At 45.7% G+C, this 23,634-nt stretch overlaps 1 protein-coding gene across 4 annotated transcripts in view; it reads left to right on the top strand.

The window, feature by feature from the left end:
* Window positions 1-23,634, top strand: part of MOCS1 (molybdenum cofactor synthesis 1) — a 386,238-nt gene that overhangs the window by 138,554 nt on the left and 224,050 nt on the right. For all 4 annotated transcript variants that reach the window (XM_081523253.1, XM_081523252.1, XM_081523254.1 and 1 more), the window contains one exon: window positions 9,705-9,784. The gene's annotated coding sequence lies outside the window, so the exon portion shown is untranslated. The remainder of the gene's footprint in view (window positions 1-9,704; window positions 9,785-23,634) is intronic.

Below are 23,634 nucleotides of genomic sequence, written 5' to 3'. Positions count from 1 at the left end.
TGTTCACAGACATCAGTACTTAGTCATAAGATGGAGGCTGGGAAATTTGTATCAGAAGAGAAGAAGGGGTTTGAGGAGACAAGAAGTAGACTCTTCCATCATCTTTATGAATTTGCAACTGTGGGCCTCCCTGGTCTTACAACAGGGTGCCAGGAAGCCTGATAATTGTCTGCCTGTAGCCTCTCAGGCTCTTTTCCCCCCACCAATTGTTCATTCATTCAAAATGTATTGAGTAGCTACTAAGGGGTGGGCCCTGGGGCTTGGTAACTGATGAACTTACTCATTGTTAAATGAGAGACAAATGATGGATAACCAATTGGAATACGTGTTTGAAAACAAGAATGTTCATTAAAAGGAATGTTCATTAAAAGAGTGAAGATAAAGAACTACTGAAGTTTAGAGCACAAAGGGGTCTTTCTGGAAGGATGAGAGAGACCACATGGAGAAGGGTGCATTTAAGCTGGGCCTTGGAGATCAAGAAGGATTTGCAGATTCATATGCTGGGATGAGTGACCATTTGCTTTTCTATGTATGTATTTACTATTTAGCTAGCTAGCTAGCTACACCAGGACTTAGCTAGCTGTGCTGGGTCTTAGTTGTGGCACGTAGGACCTTCGATCTTCATTGCGGCATGTGGGATCTTTAGTTGCAGCGTGCAAACTCTCAGTTGTGGCATGTGGGATCTAGGTCCCTGGATCAGGGATCAAACCATGGCTCCTTGCATTGGGAGCTCAGAGTCTTAGCCATTAGATCACTAAGGAAATCCTTCACTTTTCTTCATAGAGCTTTTAGGAAGGCTGTGAGGAGCTCAGGTCTTTCTGTAGGTGAGAAACCAGACACAGCAGAGATAGGAAAGAGGGGCCTCCCCACCTGGCTCTGGTGCCCGGGAGATAGCTGTTCCCTACTGAAGGAGTTTGGGAAAATCCCACAGTTCAGGCTACCCCCTATGCCAGGCTCTGTGGGGACTTAGACACAGGCCTGGCCTCAGGGTGTTTATAATTTCTTTAGGGTTTAGAATTGAAGCCAGCAATTGTATGCATCAACAATTATTAGTTATTATTATTCATTATTAATGTTGAGAAGAAAATAAGAACATACAACTGTTCTAAATGCTTAGAAAGGGCTATAGCTACCCAGGAAGAGAAGAGATCTTTGTGGGTTGATGCAATCAGGGAATTGGAATTTCAGATGATCCTTGAAGGGTGGGTCAGACTTTGAAAGGTAGAAAGGAGCTCATGAAGAATTCCATGGAAAAAACTGGAAGACGGGAAGGGATATTATTCCAGGAGACAATGGTGTCTTAATTTGGATTTCCCCAAAACAGACTGAGAAGTGACTTGTGTACAAGCAGTTTACATTGGAATTAATCAAGGGAATGAAACAGGGAAGGAATGAGAACCAGCTAAGGATGCCCTGTTGCAAGTCCCCTTCCCACCAGGGCTTCCCACAGTGAACCACAGACCTGGGCAGAGGATGGCAAAAGGGGAAAGCCTTCACCCTCCACCACCGCGAGCCAAGGGTGTGAACTCCCCTTGTACTGCCAGGTGTGCCAGTGAGAGTGCCCAGTGGGTCTCTGCAGCTGTCCCATCCCTCAGCACCAGAAAAGTCCAAGGACAGGGATCCAAGGTGTGCAATTCAGGCTTAGATGGGGTGGGAGCTGTCCGAACACATATGAAGGAAGCTGTTCTCAGCCTGTGTGGAACTGGGTACCACAGCTGGGGCTGGAGGACGGGAAGGCCAACAGGATGGGAAGTGGTACCCAAGAGATGCCTGATTCAAGGGATCTTGTTGAAGTGAGGGCATCTCAAGTCTCCACAGCCCCGGGAGGGTAATTCAACCTGCATAGACAGTGGTAGCAGGAAAAGAGGGGAGGGGACGAAGAGGAGGGATGGGGGATGTGGAGAAAACTGGAGGGAGGAGAGAGGAGGAGGGATGTATTAATACTTGTGATGTGCTGTCTCCACTCCATGATTTACAAAAAAATACCTCCCTTGAGGAGGCTGCAGTGCGTGCCTGCAGGGATGGGAAGGAAGAAATATTGGGAGTAGGGTGGGGTGATCCTTCTGAGTGGGTTCCCAGAGAGCAGAGAGGCCCCCAGAGGGCAGAGGAGGCAGGGCTGGAGTTAAAGCCAGTATGAGTACTGGGAAGTGGGTGGACATCTAGGCTCTCCTGATGTGAGGACAGATCCAGTCCACTCAGTGTCCTTATCCAAGGGGCTTGAACCCATGCTCTCCTTCTTCAAAACTACTGACATATTCTTCAGAGTCCCTGGAGTCAATACAATCAGGAGGTGCAAGCCTTGGACAGCATCCAGGATGCCATAAGTCTTGATCATTATATGAAATTGCATGAATATGATGTGCCAGGTGGTGGGGGAAGGTCTGCTTGGCAGAAATGATACTCCATACAAAAGCTTGGAAGAGGATGACATGTTAATAAGAGCTAACAGCGACTGCACACTGCCTAGGGTCCAGGCACTGTTCTAAACTCTTTGCATGAGTTAATCTACTCCATTCTTGGGCTTCCCTGATGGCTCAGATGGTAAAGAATCTGCCTGCAATGGGGGAGACCTGGGTTTGATCCCTGGGTTGGGAAGATCCCCTGGAGGAGGGCATGGCAACCCACTCCAGTATTCTTGCCTGGAGAATCTCCATGGACAGAGGAGCATGGTGGGCTAGAATTCATGGGGTCGCAAAGAGTCAGACATGACTGAGTAACTAAGCAGAGCACAGCACATCCTTGGAATAATCCCACGAGGAAGGTGCATCTAGGGGAAGTGTGCCTGAGGGAAGGACACGGAAACATAAAAGGAGTGACTTTTGTTCTTGACTGGGACCCCAGATGGCCTGTGAGCAGCTCATCTCTGCCCACTGAGTCCCTCTTCTAATGTGCAAAACACAGATGGGGGCACTCACTGTGCAGATTAGTCATCCTATTCAGAAAGACATTTATAGAGTGCCTGGCCCATAGTAGGTCTCAGTCAGTGGTACCTAAGAGATAGAGTTTGGATACACAGACCCTGAAACTCCAGGACTTTTCAATGTTTCAGGAAAAGAGGAAGGATTGTTTGAAATCAGCACCATCCTGGACTCGAAAGTACACGGCTTGCCCATAGCATTTTATTTACTCATAAAAAAACAAGTATCTTCAAGGGCCACCCTGTGCCTCGAGTCAGGCAGACATTCCTTGACCTTGTACAAGTTAGTCCTTGAGGGGAGCCACTGGATGGAGTTGAGTAGTTGGAAAAGTCAGCACTCTTTAATATGTCGCTCTGGTTTGAATGGAGAGAAAGGTTAAAAGAGGGAAGTGGGGTAAAAAGGTTTTGCAAAGCTTTGGGCAAGACACAGCTGAGCCAGGCAGCTTCTTTTTGCCTCTCCTGATTCGCTTTTGGCCCTGCTCTGTCCGTGCCTGTGGGAAGCAGACCTGAGCCTTCGTTAATGGGCTCCTGTCTCCTCTGGTTTCCATTTGGGTTTGGCCAAAGAGGAGCACCAGCAGGAGATAGGAGGGAGGAAGGAGAGCGAGGTGGGGGTGCTTATCCTCCACCCCAGGTGACGCAGGGAGACTGTGCCCCTTGTTCCTTAACCTAAATCCGTATCTAAGGACCACAATTTTCTAAATTATCCTTTGTTAACCTCAACAAATTATCCCATTTGTATGTGATATCTGTGTCCTACAAGCATCCAACGGACAGAGATGGTGGCTTGAATTAAAGTGTCGACTGTGGACCTAGAGCAAAGTGGATGGATTCAAGGGGTATCTAAGAGGGGCCTGTGACTTCTGCTCCTCGAGTGGCTTATCCTGTCATTTAATCTTTCTATAAACAATGGGTCTTGGTTCCTCTGGGAAACAGACGCCAAGATAAAAGTGCAAGAGACTTCTTGGGAGAAACTCTTGTGAAAGATTAGGGGTGAGGGGTGAGGGGAGAGGGATCAAGAGGAGACAGGGAGAGCCTTCAGACTGGGATGCTGATCTGCCTATTGAGAAAGGAGAGAGGGAAGGAAGAGGGTGGGGCAGAAAGAGCCTCAGACAGGAGTGCAGCTCTGAGGAAGTCTCAACCAGGCTCTGGGAGTCTTAGAGCCCCCCTGTTAAAGAAGTTCCACGCTGGGCAGGAATGACTCAGCTCTAGAACACACACCCCCCACCCTCACCCCATGCTCTGCCTCTGCTGAAAGCAGCCTGGGGAAGACTGTGGCCTCAGTGTGAAGCTTCTCATAGATTCCAAAGGCAGTATATTCCAGAACTTGAAGGGAGATTGGAGTGGTGCACCGCCAAGATGGTCATAGTTATCCAACTTGGGAGCCTGAAATGTTAACAGTACTGGGCATATTATGGGAATTCAGTAAGCCCTGGAATGAACTCAAGAATGAATGCCCTATTATATCCTACAGGTGTGAACAAGGGCATGTTCTGTAAATACCAGCCCATGGAAGACTGTAGCCCACTAGGCTCTTCTGTCCATGGAAACTTCCAGGCAGGAATACTGGAGTGGGTTGCCATTTCCTTCTCCAGGGGATCTTCCTGACCTTCATACCTGTGTTTAAAGTCCCACTGTGATTAGACTGAGCCTGTTTTTTGGTTTGTGGGCAACTGTTTCACTTTCCCTTGAACCCCTGGCACCAGCTGATAAGGACTGTCTTCATGGATTGAGGCTGACCCTCTGGAGAACAGATCTTGCATTTCCCAAAGAAGAACGGTTATGTACATTTTCCTCGGTGGCACTGGAGATCAGACAAATCAGGGTTTAAATTTCAATTCAGCTACTGACTAGCTATGAGCCCTTGGGCAAAACTAACCTCTCAGATTCCTCATTCTAACAATAACTTATTGGGACTGACTGTATGTTAGACACAGTTCATTCTAGGAGTGTTATGCACTGTTGTGGCCTGAATGTTTGTGACCCACCAAAATACATCAGTTGAAGCCTAATCTCCAGTAAGATGGTGTTTGGAGGTGGGGCCCTTGGGAGATGATTAGGTCATGAGGGTGGAGCCTCATGAGTGGGATCAGGGCCCTTTTCAAAAAGGCCCCTTCATTCCACCCACCATGTGTGGTATAATGAAAAACAGTTGCCCATAAATCAAAAAACAGGCTCTCACCAGACACCAAATCTGCCTCAATCTTGGATTTTCCAGCCTCCAGAACTGTGAGAAATTTCTATTGTTTATAAGCTACATAGCCTATAGTAATTTGTTATAATAACCTGAACAGACCAAGGCATGCATCTTATATAGTTAACCTTCATTTTACAGATGGGGAGCAGGCTCAGAGAAGTTTAGTGACTTGCCAAAAGTCACACGGGTCAAACAGGGTAGGATCAGGAATTAGACCCAAGTCTGTTTGATGACAAAGCCCATTGTCAATACATCCCCACTGTCTCCAGATACATTCAAGAGAGGAACATCTGAATCTAAGACTGAAAACCTCTCCATGGGTACCCAGCATCATTGGTTTGCTTTCTGAATGTTTTCTCCAACTTTAAAAATGTTCCATGGAGAAGGAAATGGCAACCCACTCCAGTATTCTTGCCTGGAGAATCCCAGGGACAGAGGAGCCTGGTGGGCTGCCATCTATGGGGTCGCACAGAGTCGGACACGGCCTTAGCAGCAGCAAAAATGTTCCAGACACGGTGCAGTCTGCTCCCGCTCCCTTGCTCTGCGTTCTTCCTCTCCCCCTTCTGCGCTCCTTGCAGAAACCTTCCTATCTTTGCCCCTCATGCTGCCCATTTCCCTGCCTTCCTCACACCCTCCAGTTTCTCTGGTTTCTTCCCCACCCTACGTCCTCTCCCAGCTCCTCCTCTGCCCTCCGCCTTGCTGGGCCATGCTCTTCAGACATCTCATTAAAGTAATTGTTGACCTGAATTCTTCTTCCAGTGCATCTATAATTATGCGCCACAGGAAACCCTGAGGGATTCAAAACAGACTCTTAATCTATTTCACATGATTCAAAAACAACTCCCAGGAAAGCAGTTTAATAGCCACGATTAACAGAATGCTGCTCGGCCATCGGTGGGAGATGTTCCCAACCCAGCACTGCCCGCTTCCCTGGACCTGGTGCTCAGAGACATCAAAGGTCCCCTCCAAAACTAGTAAGGCTTTTAGGGTTTAATTTAGTTAATTAACTGGATGTGAAGACAGCTGGAGAATTTTGTGAGAAGTGTTCCCCTGTCCTTTCCTTCTCTCCTCTGAGCTCAAGGACCCTGCTGGACTGTTGTTCAGGCCTCGGAGACTCAGTGTGTCTCCGCCAGGTGCAGAGGTCAATTCTGTTCATCAGCCCAGGGGCTGTGTGTATTTGTCAATGTTGTACTGGGTTAGCAGCAAGGCTCGAGATCCCTACCCCTTTCTCTGCATCCAGTTTCTACCAACCTCAAATCCTGGCCACCTCTCCTGCTTCTGTGAAAGGCTTCCCCTTGTGGATGCTGGGAGCTAGCACTGCAGGAAAGCCTCCTTAGCAGAATGAGTTCCTTTGGAAGATCCTGTGAAAGGTGCCCCCTGGGCAAGGGACTTGTTCCAGGGCCCACCTGGAAGAGGACTTGGCTGGGTAACCTCTTGGGCAAGTCTCCCCGCCCTGGGGCTCTTGGCTAGTTGAACACCACTTTTCTAAAACCTCATCTGTCCTTCCAATGAGACTAGTTCATGTATCATCTGTAACAGTGACTCTATAATTTGAATACGCACCAAATGTCCCTTGTCTGCTGGATGGCTTGTTAAAACAAGTTTCTGGTTCTGAGGTGGGGCCCAAGAATTTGCATTTCTAAAGAGCTTCCTGGTGGTGACGGAGCTATCAGATACAAGGTCTTTGACTTTGTCAAATTCTTCCCATTACCAGCAGCATGAACATCACCTGGAAACACTTGAAAATGCAGAATCTCAGACCCCAACCCAGACCTACTGAATTAGAGTCTATGGTTTAACAGGGCCCCTAGGGGTTTTGTGTGTGCAGTGCATGTGAGAAGCGCTGGTTTAGAGAAATGCTCTCAGAGTTCCAGGTAATGGTGGAATGGGGAGCAGGTGGGCAAGAATGATTGTCCCCATCCTGCCAGGGACATGACAAGAAACCACTGTCTTCAGAACAGACTCCACCCGTCCCTCTCTCACACCCTCACACCCCCTTCAGCCACCACCAATGCAAATGACCTAATCGCCCATCTCTGCCAAGGCCCCAGCTCAGGGATGGGCATTTTCCCAGGGAATTTCACTAGAGAAAGAGACTCTGCCCACAGGTTGTAGGCTTGTTGTTCACACTTCTGTTCCTCCTTGGATACTCACTGCCAGGCTACCCCAGTCCCAGAGCTGTTTTTCAGTTCCACCTTGGGGAGGGAAATAGGCAACCATTATGCTCCTTTTGCTTCTTCCAGAAACTAATTAGAAACCCAGAAGGTTGTTTTGTCTTATTGTCGTTATACAACGACAGCCCTCATGATGCAAAGTCATTATATATCACAGACAAAATTAATCATTTATAGTTTGTTATTTCTTTGCAAATAGATGAGAAGTCATCTCCTCCAATAATAAGAATATGAACACATCAGTCACCCTGTCCATCCTGAGCCACACAAAGCCCTCTTGTGCTCAGAGCTCTGACTCTAAAAGGAGCATGTGTATTAGGTGGGGGAAGGCATGAGTGCCCTTGAAATGGGTTTGTTACCGAGTCCAAGCTTGCTCTGCACAACAGGCCAGTGAATCTGAGAGATGAGATGTTGAGTCAAGGAATACGACCTTATTCAGAAAGTCAGCTGACTGAGAAGATCTTACCTGGGTCTGGATACCAGTTTCTTTTATGGATCAGAGATGGGGAGAGGTGAGGAAACAAAGTAAAAAGGCCATTAATCTCACAAATATCTCCTAGAATGGCAAGCCTCTGGCAGGGTTATGTGTTCATTTCTTCCTTCCTGCCATCTACAGGAGAACAGTGTTCTGAACAAAGAAAGGCAGTCTAGTTTAACAGTCAGGCAGAGGGGCAGGATTCTTTGAGGCAGGCCATTATGTGTGATTATAATAACAAAAGCAACAGAAAGCAAGTCAAACAGTTCCAACATGGAGTCAGAATTGAGTTATCCCTGCAACAGGTTAGGAGCCATGACCAACAACCCCTTAACCTTGCAGCAAGTCTCAATATGCCTCTTTGGTCTACATCTGTGTTGAATTTACATTTTCCCATTAGAACAAGTGAATAATATCTAGCTCAATAAGGTTTAGCTGTTATGATTTAGCCAAGAATGTTACATGGCAGATGTTGATAATAATTTTGTACTTACTCTGTGCTAGTCACTATTCTGTTTTTTATGTATTGGCTGATTTAAACCTCACAATAATCCTGAGAGGTAAGTAGTATTATGATCGTAAGCATCTCCATTTTGCCTATAAAGCAGCAGGAGCTTAAAGAGATTACATAACTTGCACCAAGTCACATAAAGTCACAGGGCAGTAAGCCACAGAGCCAGGATGTGAAGCCCAAATCTACATATTTAATGACCACACTATACCACCTTCCAAGTTCTCAAAGTTTATTCATAGCTGTGTCAGGCAGTACTTGAACTCATAAACTGTAGATAAGGGAGAGGGGACTTAGTTCTTGCTGTGAAGTCTCTCCCCTCTCTCACTCTGGTAATATCTGTTCTTCCTGATCTGACTTTAGGGAGTTGGAGCTGTTTCTCAAGCCCAAGGAGTACTAGAACTTTATCTCATTCCCACCCTGCCCCAGACCAAACTGAAGCTACAAAGAGAACACTGAAGGAGGCAGAACTTTCTTGATTTCTTTGCAGTCATTTCCTCCTCCTCTTCCTTTTTTCCCCCAATCATTCATTCAAGAAACACATTACCTTTGTACCATATTCTTGACACAGAGTTGAAGCAGTCATTTTACCCTCCTAGCAGGCACTTGCAATGCAGTGGCAGTAGACAAATGTGATAGCAGCCAAACACCAAGCAAATACAGTGTGTGTTACATGGAGATGCAAGGGATGCTATAACAGAGCAAGGCAAGAGTGATCTGTTAATCAGAGTGTGAGGTCCTTTAGGGAGAAGACCAAGTGTCAGCCATCTGAATTCCCTAACCATCTCAGAAAGTGAGGCTAGCAGATGGAATCAAACTGGGAGATCAGAGAAGACAACACAAAGATTTAGCATCTCAGCTGGGTCTTAAATGGCTGGAATTTTGATTTGTGGCCAAAAATGAGGAAAAGGACTGACTGAGGAACAGCAGGAGTAAAGACAGGAAGTCAGAAAAATGAAGGGCCTGTTGAAAGGAGGGAATCAACAGTTACTTTGATTAGGAAACAAAGTAATGCTTATGGAATCAGCTTTCAAATAAGCAACAAGAGAATTAACCACCGAGTTTAATGCTTTTTCCTTTCTTGAAGTTTTTCTGATCCCAGGGGGGATATCTTATATTAAGTTCACTTACCACAGGCATGGTGCACAGACAGCTGCCTTCTTGCCAAAAATTTTGTGTGTTCCCACCATCTTCTGGCTGCCCTCAAACTTTCATCACCTCAAACACCCCAGTTCCTCTCATCAAAAGGCTCCTCTATCCTGTGACCTCACTCAGGACCAGAGGGGAATGGCAGCCAAACTCAAACTGACTCAGGTGAATTGACTTATGAAAGCTACTTCACACCTGTGGTTCATTCCTTGAAGTGCAGAGAAATGGTGAGATCAGGATAAGGCCACCGCCTCCTAAACGCTGCATTTTTCTTTCTTTTCCAGAAACAACGCTAATTTGGGGCAGCTGCTGGAAAAACTCAACTCTAAAGGACGAATTGGGAATACGGGGAGAACCATAAAAGGTAAACAGAAGCCATTTCTTAGAAGCGAATTTTTCAATACCAACTTTTAGTAGTATCCTGGCTTCCTTAAAGACAGAAATCTTGACGGTGCCTCTGAAAAACCACAGATTCCAAGGCTCTCATCAAGATCTCCTGAAACATAATTTCCAGGAAAGAGCCCTGATTCACATGATTCTTAACAACCGGGAAGTTGGGTGAACATAAAAAAAGAATGATATATTCTGTCTGTGAAAAGGCTCTTTTTCCAATCAAGATTGCTTCTGGAATCTTGCCTAAAAACGTGAGAAGCCACATTTTTAGGCGAGGGTTGAGTGCAGACTGTTATAAACCTCCCCTTGTTTACACTGCTGTTGGTGACTTACAAACAGGAAATGAGCAGAGGAGGGTGGGGACAATCTGCTGATTGAGAGAGAGGGAGCCAATGAGAGACAGAGGAACTGCTTCCCACCCAGAGTGCTTTGGGGTTGGGGTGGGGCTAGCCTCCATAGCCTATAAAACCCACAGTCCGAGCCTTAGTGTTGCTTGGTTCGGGTGGTTGTGGCTGCTGAGGGCTTCTCAGGGTTGGAGTGGGGAAAGTAGGATAAACCCTGGAGGGTAGGGTTATAAGGCTTCCTTTTCTTTCAGAAGAGAAAACTCAGGGAAGGGGGGGTGCAGGGCGCTCTCTCTCCAAACACCAGTCTCTGTTAGTGCTCTTCCATGTGGATTTTTCTCTTCTGTTTTCTTCACAGATAGTCCTGGGGTCAATAAGAATACAAGCCCTGCCTTTTTCTCCCAGGGATTTTTTTTCTGCCTGCTTTCTTACATCTGTAAAGTTTGTGTGTGTGATTTGAGAAACAGTACCGATTTATTAACGCTCTGGAGGTCAGAAGTGTGAAAAAAGGATCTTACAAAGCGAAAATCAAGGTGTTGATAAAGCTGTGATTCTTCGAGAGGCTCTAGGAGAGAATTTATTTTCTTGCCTTACGTAGTTTCTAGAGGCTGTCTAAATTCTTTGGCTCAAGGCCCCACGTCAACCTCTGTAAAAACCTTTCTTGAGAGTTTTTTTTAATTAACTTGAAGCCTTTAAAAGAAAAAAAAAACCTCTCGGTACATAAAGCAGAGTTAGTTTCTTCCTTTGGGAAGCTGTCTTTTCTTCCTGGGAAAGATCTTTCTGGGAGTGGGTTGTTCCAGGGACTAATGGTGTATATCAACAGACAGGAGGATGGAGGGAAACTGTCTCTGCCTAGCGCCACAGGTATGAACTCTGAGCTCACATGAAGAGCATGGTACCCTGAGTTGGAATATATGCACTGAAGGGGGGGATGACTTTCCCTCAAGTCAAAAACTCAAACTTCTGGCAAGCAGTGACTAAGCATTAGCCCTTCCTGTGACAGGGTGATAAACTTGACTTTTCTCCTCAAGCCTGTTTTCAACCTGGTGGCCTGGCTTCTGTCGTCAGGTCTCGGAGGGGAGGCACTCCCACTTGCTTATTTTCCTTCTCCTTTTAAGCATCCTGAAGTTTTCCTCTGGAAATAAGGTACTCCAGAGTAGACTTGCTAATGGCAAATCCAGGATAGATGTGAACTCAAATGGGGCAAAAACTAAAATGTTTGGAGACTCATGTATCTCCCCAGCTGAAAAGAATATCAATATGAATTGAACTGGGACTGCAGGTCGTAGTTAAGTCATCAGCCCTTGGAGATGAGGGTTTTCTCCTATGATCTGAGCTGTTCAAAACCTCCTTAGTGGGGAGAATCCACTCCAGGGGGGGTGCCCAAGTAGGAACTGAACTGACTCGAGTTTCTCTAATATGGATCATAGGTAAATGGCTCCTAGGGGACTCCCTGCTGGCATAGGTCTAAGATCTAGGTCCTCGCTCACCTGGAAGAGTAGCTCATAGAGCCTGTAACAACTGGTGATTGTGGAAGGGCTCAGTATTAAACTCCAACTGGCTGAAGGCTCTAGAGAAGCAAGTCAAGTCTTTTAAGTGTTAAGAAAAACTCGAGGTGAGTCAGCAGGCAACTGACCATGTGGGCTGGCCTGAGAAGTGGGAGAACCTGGGGCCTAATTGCAGTTCAATCTGCTGAAGTGGGAAACTGAGTGGGTGGTGCTGACCTCACCTGAAAACTGGGCGTGACCAGTTGATGTGGAGTTCATCCAGCTGAACCAGTTTTGGGTCAAACTTGGGTGAGGGCTTAACCATCAATTTCTAAAGGCAGCTCCTCTGAAGACAGCTGAAAGCTTCTGTCGAAATTGTTGAACTTGGAGGTGGGAGTGTTGTAGTCTGGAATCTTCTTTCAGGTCTTGCAGTGGAGCCACTGTTGACTGGAGCCTTGGTCTCATGGAAAGACCTTCATAGTCATGTGGTGTGTGACAGGATACGGGCTGGAGCTCACCTGGGTTCTTTTCCTGGCTCTGTCGCTTACTAGCTCTGAGAATCTGGGAAACTGGCTTAAACAGACCTTGTGGCGATAGGAGACTGTGTAGACCAGGACCCATCATGGGATGTGCTCAGTACACTAGCTGCTGCCCCATAGACTGCCTCACCTAGTTAGTGCAGGGCTCATGGGGTTCTGTGCCACAAGCGTCTTACTTGGCACCTTCATCCTTATAGCATGAGACTCCTGTTCTATGTTATAACCTTTCTGTAGCCTGGCAGGCTCTCTGAACCCAACTTGGTACCTCATGCTTGTGTAGCTCCCTCACCTACCTAGGCAGACTATCTGGATTGCATGGGTTTGTTCTTGTCCTGAACAATTGCTTCAAATGCCACATCTTAAGGTCTGGATGAAAGTTACTTGTTAACTGCTCAAAGTATAGCTGACTTTCTAACACGGTCAGAGCTGGGCCAGCTAACGTGAAAGGGTTTTCTGCCCTAAAGACTGAAAGCAGGGGGACCAATAGAATCTTGATCATCTAGGTTGAAACGTCTTTACTGGATTCCTTGACAATTCACAGACCTCTATAGAGAGGCTGTAGTCTTACAAGGACCAGTGGCCACAACCTGAGTTCTTAGCCTCAGTGGCATGTAGCCAGAGCTTGTAACGTGATCTTGTAATGATAACCCAGGAACTCATTCATTCAGCCCTAGCACTCGGTTTAGTGCCAAGTCCCTGGGAGAGGCAAAAGGATGATGGGCACATGGTATGGGGGCTTAAACCCAGTCTGATATGTGCCCAAGCCTATGGAAGGGCCTGGGTATTTGTGCAGTCTGGGCCATCACTCAGAACCACCCAACTTCATCTAGGTGACGCTGGGCACTCTGCCAGGTCATGAAGTGCACACAATCGCACGTTATAGTCCTGGGTTTGGGGGCGGTCCTAGCTTTACTCAGCTGGCAGCCAGGTAGGAGCATGCTAAGCAAGGGCCAACACAGGGCTGCCAGCTGCTACTGGACTGATAAGTCCAATTGCTTGTCTGGACTTTCTAGATCCAATTTTCTTCATACCAGGGGACTCCTGAGTGGAAAGGAAAAAGGTCCCAGAACTAGACAAAATCTAGACTGTAGCCACAGGGAAGCTGCTTCTGACAAAGCTTGGCTCCCAGGCTCTCAAAATTGGCTCACCACATTCTTTTGCCATGGAGGGTCTTAAAATTGAAAGGTTGGGGTCACAGACCTTGGGCCACATACTGCTTGAGCCTGGTTTCTACCTTTTATTTCTCATATCTTGAGTGAGTTGCTTAAATTCTCTAAGCATCTCACCTGTTACAATGGGTAAGCTAAAAAGCTAACTCCTGAGCTATGAGGCTTCAGTGGTGATCATGGGAAGTTTGACTTAACCGCCAGTCCTATGACTACTGACAGGCCAGTACTCATTTACCTCCCCCAAGTCAACTGATACCCGTTCCATCCAAGGTTGTTTGAAAGGCTTCTCTCCCCTGCAAAGCTCCTTGTTTAGTGTAATCTACCCTCAAGCCTTACCTTGGCAGCATCTCCCTCTTCCAAGTTCGTTCCTGGGGTCTCCTCCCTATCACTAAACTGTATAGCCTTTGTGTAACTCAGGCTTATCCTGGGGCCAGTGGTAGGTAAGAGGGTAGTGGGGGTTCATGTAGTTAGGTCCCCCTCAAACTCAGGCCTCTTGGCAGGAAGAACAGAAGCCACTCCTTGAGGAATAAGGGAACCTCCCTGCTTATGCCCCAGGGGAGAAGGCCCTCTCGAGGGCAGCTCTGTTTATAAAGAGCTGGACTCTACTTGTCATAAGCCATGGGCCTCTACAGAGGTGGCCTGGGCTCTGAACACTTGACTCCCTGTTCTCTGGCTCATCAGGCTCCATAGGCCTGGGGCAGACTTTGGACCAGCTCATAGTGTGTCTAGTCTGATTTTACAAGTGGCCCTGTGGCAGCCCCGACGGTGTTAGGGTGACTTGAGGAACCATGGGGACTTGAATGACAGTCTCAGACTAAAAGGAAGACTTCGGTGGGGAAGATAGGCTTCTGCCATCCTTTTTCTTTTGAAAAGTTCTTCAGGGAACTTGAGGTGAAAGGCAAACGGAAACCTCGCTCTTGTTTCAGTATCAGTCATCTCTGGTTTCCTCTCACCTCTCTGGGAATGTCCCAGAGTGACATTCCTTGGGGACAGGAAGGCTATTTCAACCACTTCCCAGAGACCCAAGTGTCTTAACCACTACAGACTCTTCCGGAACTTGCTTTAAATCTTCACAACCCCTTCACTTCAGTCAGCACCTGAATTTCTCTTTAGTGTGGTTTTCCCTCAGTTGTAACCGACTCTTTGCAACCCCCATGGACTGTAGCCCACCAGGCTCCTCTGTCTATGGAATCTCCAGGCAAGAATACTGGAGTGCATAGCTGTTTTTGTCTCCAGGGGATCTTCCCAACCCAGGGGTGGAACCCAGGTCTTCTGCACTTCAGGTAGATTCTTTACCATCTGAGCCACCAAGGAAGTGGGGAAAACCTAATTGGTAGAGGAAAATCTTAAGAGTAAATGTTTTGTGCTTTTACCTTCTCATTTCAAGATGAGAATCCCAGAGAAGTGTGAGATCCTGCAGATCTGTCCATACTCCTAACTTCAGAACGAGTTTGTTTCCCTATAAAGTCTTTTTCAACAACATTCTCCAAGTTCCTTTCCTTTTTTGGAAAGGAGCACCTTTTGTATCAAGGATGTTGCAGATTTTCTGCCCATTTTACACAACCTTGTAAGTTAGACTTGTTTCATACCTAGTTGGCCAGTGGGCCCTCCTCAGGGCAGCTGGAATTTCCTAGAAAGGCCTTCCTTGCTTCAGTAATGGAATGGAACAGGACTTCAGGCTTCCATCCTTTTAAATATTAATACAAAGGGAATCTTACTCTAAATCAGTACGAAAGATTTCAATGAAATGTCCCTGATTGTCACCCTCTTTGCTGACTTGAGATCCTCTATATTCTAAGTTAACCTAACTCTGACTTTCTGTCCCCAAATGAAAAGAGCTTGGAAGTTAGCTGACTCTTGTAAAGGACAGGAGTGAGGAAGCAAATGAATCAACAACTCTTAAACCAGAGACTTGAAATCACAGGACAAAATTCTGCCCTGAAAAACTGGAGGAGACAGAAAAACCAGTGAGTAACCAGCAGAATCACTTCACAGGGTAATTGACAAACCAGTGGAGGCGTCTGTAGACTTACCTTGAGGGGTAAGCATTAAAGGACCCAGTTCTAGGGGCCTCCCTGCTTTCATGAGTTTTCTCCCCCAGGTTTGGGGTGTTGGGTATGGAGAAAAAGGGTCTGAGGTCTTCAAGAGAAGTACCTTGCCCGACAGAACAACCTCCTGGAGATCTGCCCTACCTGGCTAGTAAAAGATACAAACACTGCCCTCAAGCAGGAAAGAGGGGTAGAAAGTTAACGTCAGCTTGAGTCCATGGGTCCCACCTGACCTTGTTCATTGTATACAGCTGGAGGTGGGGGCAGGTAGGATCTGTGAGGGGCACTATAGGATCTGGGCTCAAAGCTCTTTCAGGACTGAGTGCACTTCTGGCTGAGGGGTTCTTCCCTCTGCTTTGTTGGGAAGTCAGTCCTATTTTTCATCTCCAGCCAGGGAGTTTCTTGCTCTAGCCTGCCTCGCTTCATGTGGAGAGCAACAGTGAAGCTTCAGCTCTTCAGCAGTACCATTGTCTAGTGTTGCTAGAGTAACCTTGTATGCCTGCTCCCCAGTTGCTAGTGTTTGGGTAGGTGTTGTAAGTAGGCATACGTCTTAAGTGATGACAAAAAAATCGCTCACAGCTTTTGAGGACCAAATTCTCCCTTCTGAATCACAATTTACGAGTACTGGAAGTCCACCAACTTGTGTGTTACTGGACCTGGTCACAGGACTGGAGCTCCCCAGTGAGGGGGACATGGTCTCCTTAAATCATCCCACTGGTGCCTTGCTGTAGATGAACTCTTGTTCTGTGTCATGCATTTTTAAAGAGAATTAACTCGAGGTGTTCTATCTGAGCCGCTTTTTCAGATAGTTAACTGCCAACGGGCTTAACTGGGAAGAAGTCCACTGAAGGACAAGATTCCCCACCTGCCCAGTTCACCCTAGTCAATATTCTTCTGGGTGTCGTTTTGTTAGTAGTGGGCAGGTAGTGGGTGGGGGTGTTGACAAGCTCACTATATCCTCACATCTGTTGCCACCAACTGTCCTCAAGCCTTCCACCTTCAGGAGGACCTGTAGACCTCTGTATTGCTACCTGAGGCCTGTTTTCTTCCCTCTCCTGGCCAGGTCCAATCCTTAGTCTCTTGAGCATCATTGTTGCTTAAGAACCTCACGTGCACACTCAGAAGGACTCCCCCTGGTCCATCAGGCGTTAGACATGACAACTTCATGACAACTTCTGAGAACTATCTTGGGATGTGTCACAAATGAGAGATGGGAGTATGTTCTTTTTGTACTGAGCTGGAAAAATTTGTTCTAGCGATCTCTCCTCTGGCTTAATGAGCTACCTGCACCTTTTACATAACCACTTAGAAATGAAGATACAGATGATCTAATTAACAAGAGTCAAACATTCATGATGACTGGCAGTGTCAGTCCCACCTCCTGGGCTAACTGGTAAAGCGGGTTGATTGTCAGCATTCCCTGTGATAGGACCTCCTCCTGGCATGCTTAGAGCAATGCCAGTGGCCCTCATTGAGGGGCAGCATGTGAGGAGAACCTGCTGATCTGTCAAAGGAGTGGGAGGTGTAAGGTGCTGGAGACTCCCTCTGCCCTTAAGAGTTGCTGGAGGAACTGGAAGTACTGTGGGGAGAAGGTAATAAAGGGTCTTTCGTTTCTTGCTAAATTGAACAGAATGAAGGTCGTGCTTGGAATTGGTTCATATTGGAACTACCCAGATCCAACTACAAGTAACTCAACACTACCCAAAGTGTTGGATAAGCAGGAGAGAAGGCAGCCATGTGGGTGCCCGTGGGGTTAGAGGCAGCATGAAGTGTCCTAGTGGAAGGAATGCCCTCTCCAAAGAAGTATCAGGTGGCAGAGATTAACAAGTGGGAGAGTGAATCAGAACAGAAGCCAAGACCAGGGATATGTGGTCGAGAGGAAGACTCTAGGATAAAGGCTTCAGCAGAGGCTTTAACCACCCAAGGGCCTCAGGCACCCCTTACCATGGCTGCGCAGAGGGTGACAAGCTAAGATTGTGCTACGAGAAATGGGATATACACTAGTGGGAAACATTTACACCATCAAAGGTATATCTTGTTAGAGATGCTTTCAGGTGAGACCAGACCTAGCTCTTCAAAAGGGGGGGGACCTTCTCTGTACCTACTCTGCCAGTCTGGGGATGCTGAGAAGTTGGGTTTGGAGAGAGAATGCCCCAGGCTCCTATCACCCCCTCCAGCTGTGTTTGCAAATGGTCCCTGCTAACTTGACCAATTGCTTACATCTTAGCCTCTTCCCAGCATCTCTGGTCTTTTGGACTGTTTGTTTTCCCTTTGTTCAGATCCACCATTGTTTCAAACTTGCAGAAGTTCTGAGACTAGAAAGTTGACAGGAAGTAGGATGTAATACTAATAGTAACTATTTGAAGCTGGTTTGAGCTTTCTGAGATTCTTTGAAACTAGCTCTACCTGGATCGATTTTTAGGACCACCCACCTTCTTATGAGCTCCAAACTGGATATTCCATGGATTTAGCTGTTAGAATGCTTTCTTAAAGTGGATGAAACCCTAAGAAACTCAACCTGCTGAGAACCCTTCTAGAAATTTCATTCTGACCTCACCCTGAGACACTTAACGCTCTGTTAAAAGCGGCCTATGTGCATGCCTAATGGATGCTCACCAGCGTCCAGCTTCTAGGACTATTAAGTAGCAACTTAATAGATTTAGCTCTAAGTCTTATGGCTGAAGCTTTAACTTTCATATGAAATTCAAGGGGAAAGATTTAATATTTCCACTGTCAATTCAGTCTTGAATTGCCTAGGAGTTGGGTAACTGGGCTGTTAATGCCTACTCGGGCTTATAAGCAACTCTGCGCAGACTTACATAGAGACTTCTCTTTTGGAATTAAAGAATATTCATCAGCTACTTAGTCATGCTCAGGATTCCAGAATGTTTATGGGCGGCAGTGAAATTCTTCAGTGTAGGGTCCTAGTGGGGTGACAGTGTGTGAGTTTGGAGTCTGGAGGGTTGAAGCATTTCATGCTGACGTGAACACCACTAACAGAACTTGAAGTTAGTAGTTTCATCAAGTAATGTCAAGGTGGACTTGGTTGGAGAATCCTTTAATGTATACGTGTGTATGTCTTTCTCCAGAGCCTGCTTCCTTGAAGTGACTGGACGGACTTAGTTCCTCTTCTTTACTTGTTCACCACCAGCCACCACCTCACTTGCTTCAAGACAACACCTCTGAAGTTTCTGTGGGGCATGCTTTTATCAAGTGTCTATTTCCAACTCCTGCTGTTAAGTTCCACAAAGGCTTAAATGTCTCTTGAAAAGAGGGTTTCAGGTCTAAGATGTGGGGAAAGAACTGAATCAGAACTGGGTAACAAAGTACATGGGAGAAGTGAGAGGTCTGGGCAGACTCAGTTCTCCTTGTTGGAAAAGTGCTGGAATTTAACTTATTCTTCAGACGCTTCAGACTTAGTCCTTTTGCTGAAAGTTTTCACTTTCGTCTCAGGTTCAAAGGATCTGTTAACAAAATAAGCCACTCATTATATACAAATAATACCAATATTAGAGAATTATCTAGCTTACTTTCAATATACTAACATTAAAAGAAATGGAAACAGCAGAGGATGCATCACCAAATTGGGTTTTGACCAACATCCAGACTCGAACAGTGCTGAGAAGTCCTGTGATACGTCACATCTGGCATCCCAATTGGAAACAGGTCCCCACGGTGTCTGCTCTGTGGGTGAGGCTTCAAAATTGCAGTTCCGGTTCCGCTTATAATCCCAGGATGCAAACTGATATTGTCAGTCTGTGAGCAAATTGCAGCTTTGGCTTCGTCTTAATGCTGTTTGTTCTGTCATGTAAAACTTGGAATGTTAAGCCTGGGGCTTGGTTGGCTGGACTTCCTCCAGGGCCTCAGTTTTAAGATTTGTCCCTTATCTTGTCTATGGTGCTTCCAGGCTTGTACTCAAAGCAGGCAGTTAGGGCAGTGTCCAGGCAGGATAGAAGCAAGGTCAGAGGCAGCCTGCTCTTTGTCTCTGAAGCCTAAATAAGACTATTTAGTTTTCCTAACAGTCCTATCTTCCTAAAACTTCCCCCTTATAAACTTGATGAGACTGTGTGTGACAAGTCCCTGAGCAGTGGTAGGCAACCATTGTGTTATTCAGTCACCCACCTGTGTCTAACTCTTTGCGACCCCATGAACTGTAGCACGCTGGTCCCTCACCATCTCCCGAAGTTTGCCCAAGTTCATGTCCATTGCATCGGTGATGCCATCCAACCGTCTCATCCTCTGACACCCTCTTCTTCTGCCTTCGATTTTTCCCAGCATCGAGGACTTTTCCTATGAGTTGTCTGTATCAGATGACCAAAATACTGGAGTTTCAGCATTCAGTCCTTCCATTGAGTATTCAGGGTTGATTTCCCTTAAGATTGACTGGTTTGCTCTCCTTGCTGTTCAAGGGACTCTCAGGAGTCTTCTCCAGCACTCGACCTTCTTTACGGTCCAGCTTTCACAACCTCACCTGACCACTAAGACCACAGCCTTGACTAGACAGATCTTTGTCAGCAGAGTAATGTCTCTACTTTTTCAACACGCTGTCTAGGTTTGTCATTGCTTTCCTGCCAAGAAGCAAACATCTTATTTTCATGTCTGCAGTAACCATCCACAGTGATTTTAGAGCCCAAGAAGAGGAAATCAGTCACTACCACCTTTCCCCCCTCTATTTGCCATGAGGTATGGGGCTGGATGCCATGATCTTAGGTTTTTTTTAATATGTAGTTTTAAGCTGGCTCTCGCTCACTCCTCCTTCACCCTCATCAAGAGGCACTTTAGTTCCTCTTTGCTTTCTGCCATTAGAGTGGCATCATCTGCATATCTGAGGTTTTTGATGTTTCTCCCACCTATCTTGATTCCAGCCTGTAACTCATCCAGCCCAGCATTTGTCATGATGTGCTCAGCATATAGATTTAAACCAACAGGGTGACAGACAGCCCTGTCGTACTCCTTTCTCAATCTTGAACCAGTTGTTTCATAGAGGGTTCTAACTGTTGCTGCTTGACCTGAATACAGGTTTCTCAGGAGACAAGTAAGATGGTCTGGTACTCCCATCTCTTCATAGAGCTTTCCACAGTTTATTATGATCCACACAGTCAAAGGCTTTGGCATAGTCGATGAAACAGAGGTAGATGTTTTTCTGGAATTCCCTAGCTTTCTCTGTGATCCAGAGAATGTTGTCAATTTGATCTCTGGTTCCTCTTCCTTTTCTAAACCCAGCTTGGACATCTGGAAGTTCTCGGTTCGCATAATGCTGAAGCCTAGCATGCAAGATTTTAAGCATGACCTTACTAGCAGGAGAGATGAGTGCAACTGTCCAATGGTTAGTACATTCTGTAGTACTACCCTTCTTGGGAATTGGGATGAAGATTGACCTTTTCCAGTCCTGTGGCCACTGCTGGGTCTTCCAGATTTGCTGACATATTGGATGCAACATCTTGATGGCATCATCCTTTAGAGTTTTGACTAGTTCTACTGGGATTTCATTACATCCACTAGCTTTATTAACAGCAATGCTTCAGTCTGCCTACCTGACTTTGCGCTCCAGAATGTCTGGCTCTGTGTGGCTGACCACACCTTTGTAGAAATCCAGTTCATTTGAATCTTTTTTTGTACAGTTCTTCCATGTCTTTCCATTCCTCCTTGATCTCTTCAGCGTCTACTAGATCTCTAACATTTATGTCCTTCATTGTGCCCATCTTTGGGCAACATGTTTCCTTTATCTCAAATTTTCCTGAAGAGGTCTCTAGTCTTTCCCCTTCTTCTTTTTTTTTTTTATAAATTTATTTATTTTAGTTGGGGGCTAATTACTTCACAATATTGTAATAGTTTTTGCCATACATTGACATGAATCAGCCATGGGTTTACATGTGTTCCCCTTCCTGGACCCCCCACCTACCTCCCTCCCCATCCCATCCTTCTGGATCATCCCATTGCCCCGGCCCTGAGCCCTTGTCACATGCATCGAACATGGAATAGTGTTCTGTTTCACATATGATAATATACATGTTTCAATGCTATTCTCCCAGAACGTCCCACCCTCACCTTCTCCCTCAGAGTCCATAAAATTGTTCCATGCATCTGTGTCTCTTATTCTGTCTCGCATATAGGGTTATCATTACCATCTTTCAAATTCCATATATATGCATTAGTATACTGTATTGTTGTTCTTTCTGGCTTACTTCACTCTGTATAATGGGCTCCAGTTTCATCCATCTCAGTAGAACCGATTCAAATGTATTTTTTTTAATGGCTGAGTAATATTCCATTGTGTATATGTACCACAGCTTCCTTATCCATTCCTCTGCTGATGGACATCTAGGTTGCTTCCATGTCCTGGCTATTGTAAACAGTGCTGCGATGAACATTGGGGTACACGCGTCTCTTTCAATTCTGGTTTCCTCGGTGTATATGCCCAGCAGTGGGATTGCTGGGTCATATGGCAGTTCTATTCCCAGTTTTTTAAGGAATCTCCACACTGTTCTCCATAGTGGCTGTACTAGTTTGCATTCCCACCAACAGTGTAAGAGGGTTCCCTTTTCTCCACACCCTCTCCAGCATTTATTGCTTGTAGACTTTTGGATAGCAGCCATTCTGACTGGTGTGAAATGATACCTCATTGTGGTTTTGATTTGCATTTCTCTAATAATGAGTGATGTTGAGCATCTTTTCATGTGTTTGTTAGCCATCTGTATGTCTTCTTTGGAGAAATGTCTGTTTAGTTCTTTGGCCCGTTTTTTGATTGGGTCGTTTATTTTTCGGAAATTCAGCTGCAGAAGTTGCTTGTATATTTTTGAGATTGTTTGTCTGTTGCTTCATTTGCTATTATTTTCTCCCATTCTGAAGGCTGTCTTTTCACCTTGTTTATAGTTTCCTTTGTTGTGCAAAAGCTTTTAATTTTAATTAGGTCCCATTTGTTTATTTTTGCTTTTATTTCCAATATTCTGGGAGGTGGGTCACGGAGGATCCTGCTGTGATTTATGTCGGAGAGTGTTTTGCCTATGTTTTCCTCTAGGAGTTTTATTGTTTCTGGTCTTACGTTTAGATCTTTAATCCATTTTGAGTTTATTTTTGTGTACGGTGTTAGGAAGTGTTCTAGTTTCATTCTTTTACAAGTGGTTGACCAGTTTTGTTTTATACACTGTTCATTGAAGGCCTTGTCTCTCCGTGCTGTTCTTTGGAAATCTACATTTAGTTGGATATACTTTTTCCCTTTCTCCCTTTTTGCTGCTTTCACTATTTGTAAGGCAAACGTTAGTTGATTGAAATGAACTTGGGGTATATATTAAGCGACTTTCTTGCCTGAGCCAAACACTTGATTTTCTTAAAAAATCTAACTTGATTTTAAAAATTCAATTGACCCCTTCTGAGTCTGGGTTCCTCATCTGGCCTGGGTAAAAAGGGATCGTGTCTTAGCCTGGATTCCCTTAAGAATGAGGGTGGGCTCATGTAGGTGTATATTATTTGGGCTGTGGTCAAAATAGGGTAGGAGATGGAAGTAAGGACTTTGGTAGCCCTGCTGTTAGTATCAGGGGCTTAGTTTTGCTGAGACCCCTTCAGAACCATTCAAATACCTCCAGGATTTATTTCCTTGAAGGATAAGGATCCAGGCATAACCATCAGTTTTATGTGCTGTGTGAGCTGCTTTAAAGCTTAGCACGCTCCTCCCTGCATCAAGAATTGGGGCAGCCTTGAAGCAGAAAGTGAATGCAGGAAGGGCTTACTCTGGGCAAGGTGCTGTCAGCTTGAAGTGAGTTGCCTGCATGGAGTGGTCTGAAATCTAGAGGCTTCAGATTCAGGCCATGGCTGAAATTGAAAATCGAGCTTATCGGTTGGGGTACCTTGCATGTCAACTCTCAGCCTTGTTCACTTAAATGTCAGTGAGGACATGAGCTCATGTTGAGGCCAACCTGGGAATTTATCATGCAAAATGTTTTTATTTCTGAGGTGAGTTAATCAGTATGTAGTTATTTTTTATCTTAAAACTGGAGTACTAATGCATTACACAACCTCAAGCAACATTCCTTACTGCCAGACACCCTTCTGATGTTGACCGAAGTTACTGTGTAACATTGACAAAGTTCTCAGCAGAGTGCTATGCTAAACCAAACGCAAATTGAAAAGAGATACATTAACTTGTTTTACATCTGCTAGGGAGAGAACAATCCCTAGAGTGGTGATGTTTTCTTTCCTTCCAACAATCCCCAACACAGCTTTCCCTAGCTGAGATGCTG

This window comes from Giraffa tippelskirchi, chromosome 8 (genome assembly GCF_054371585.1).
Source record: "Giraffa tippelskirchi isolate mGirTip1 chromosome 8, T2T-mGirTip1v1.2.pri, whole genome shotgun sequence".
Lineage (NCBI taxonomy): Eukaryota > Metazoa > Chordata > Mammalia > Artiodactyla > Giraffidae > Giraffa > Giraffa tippelskirchi.
The sequence above is the reverse complement of the archived record's forward strand: the minus strand, read 5'-3'. Positions and strand labels throughout refer to the sequence as shown.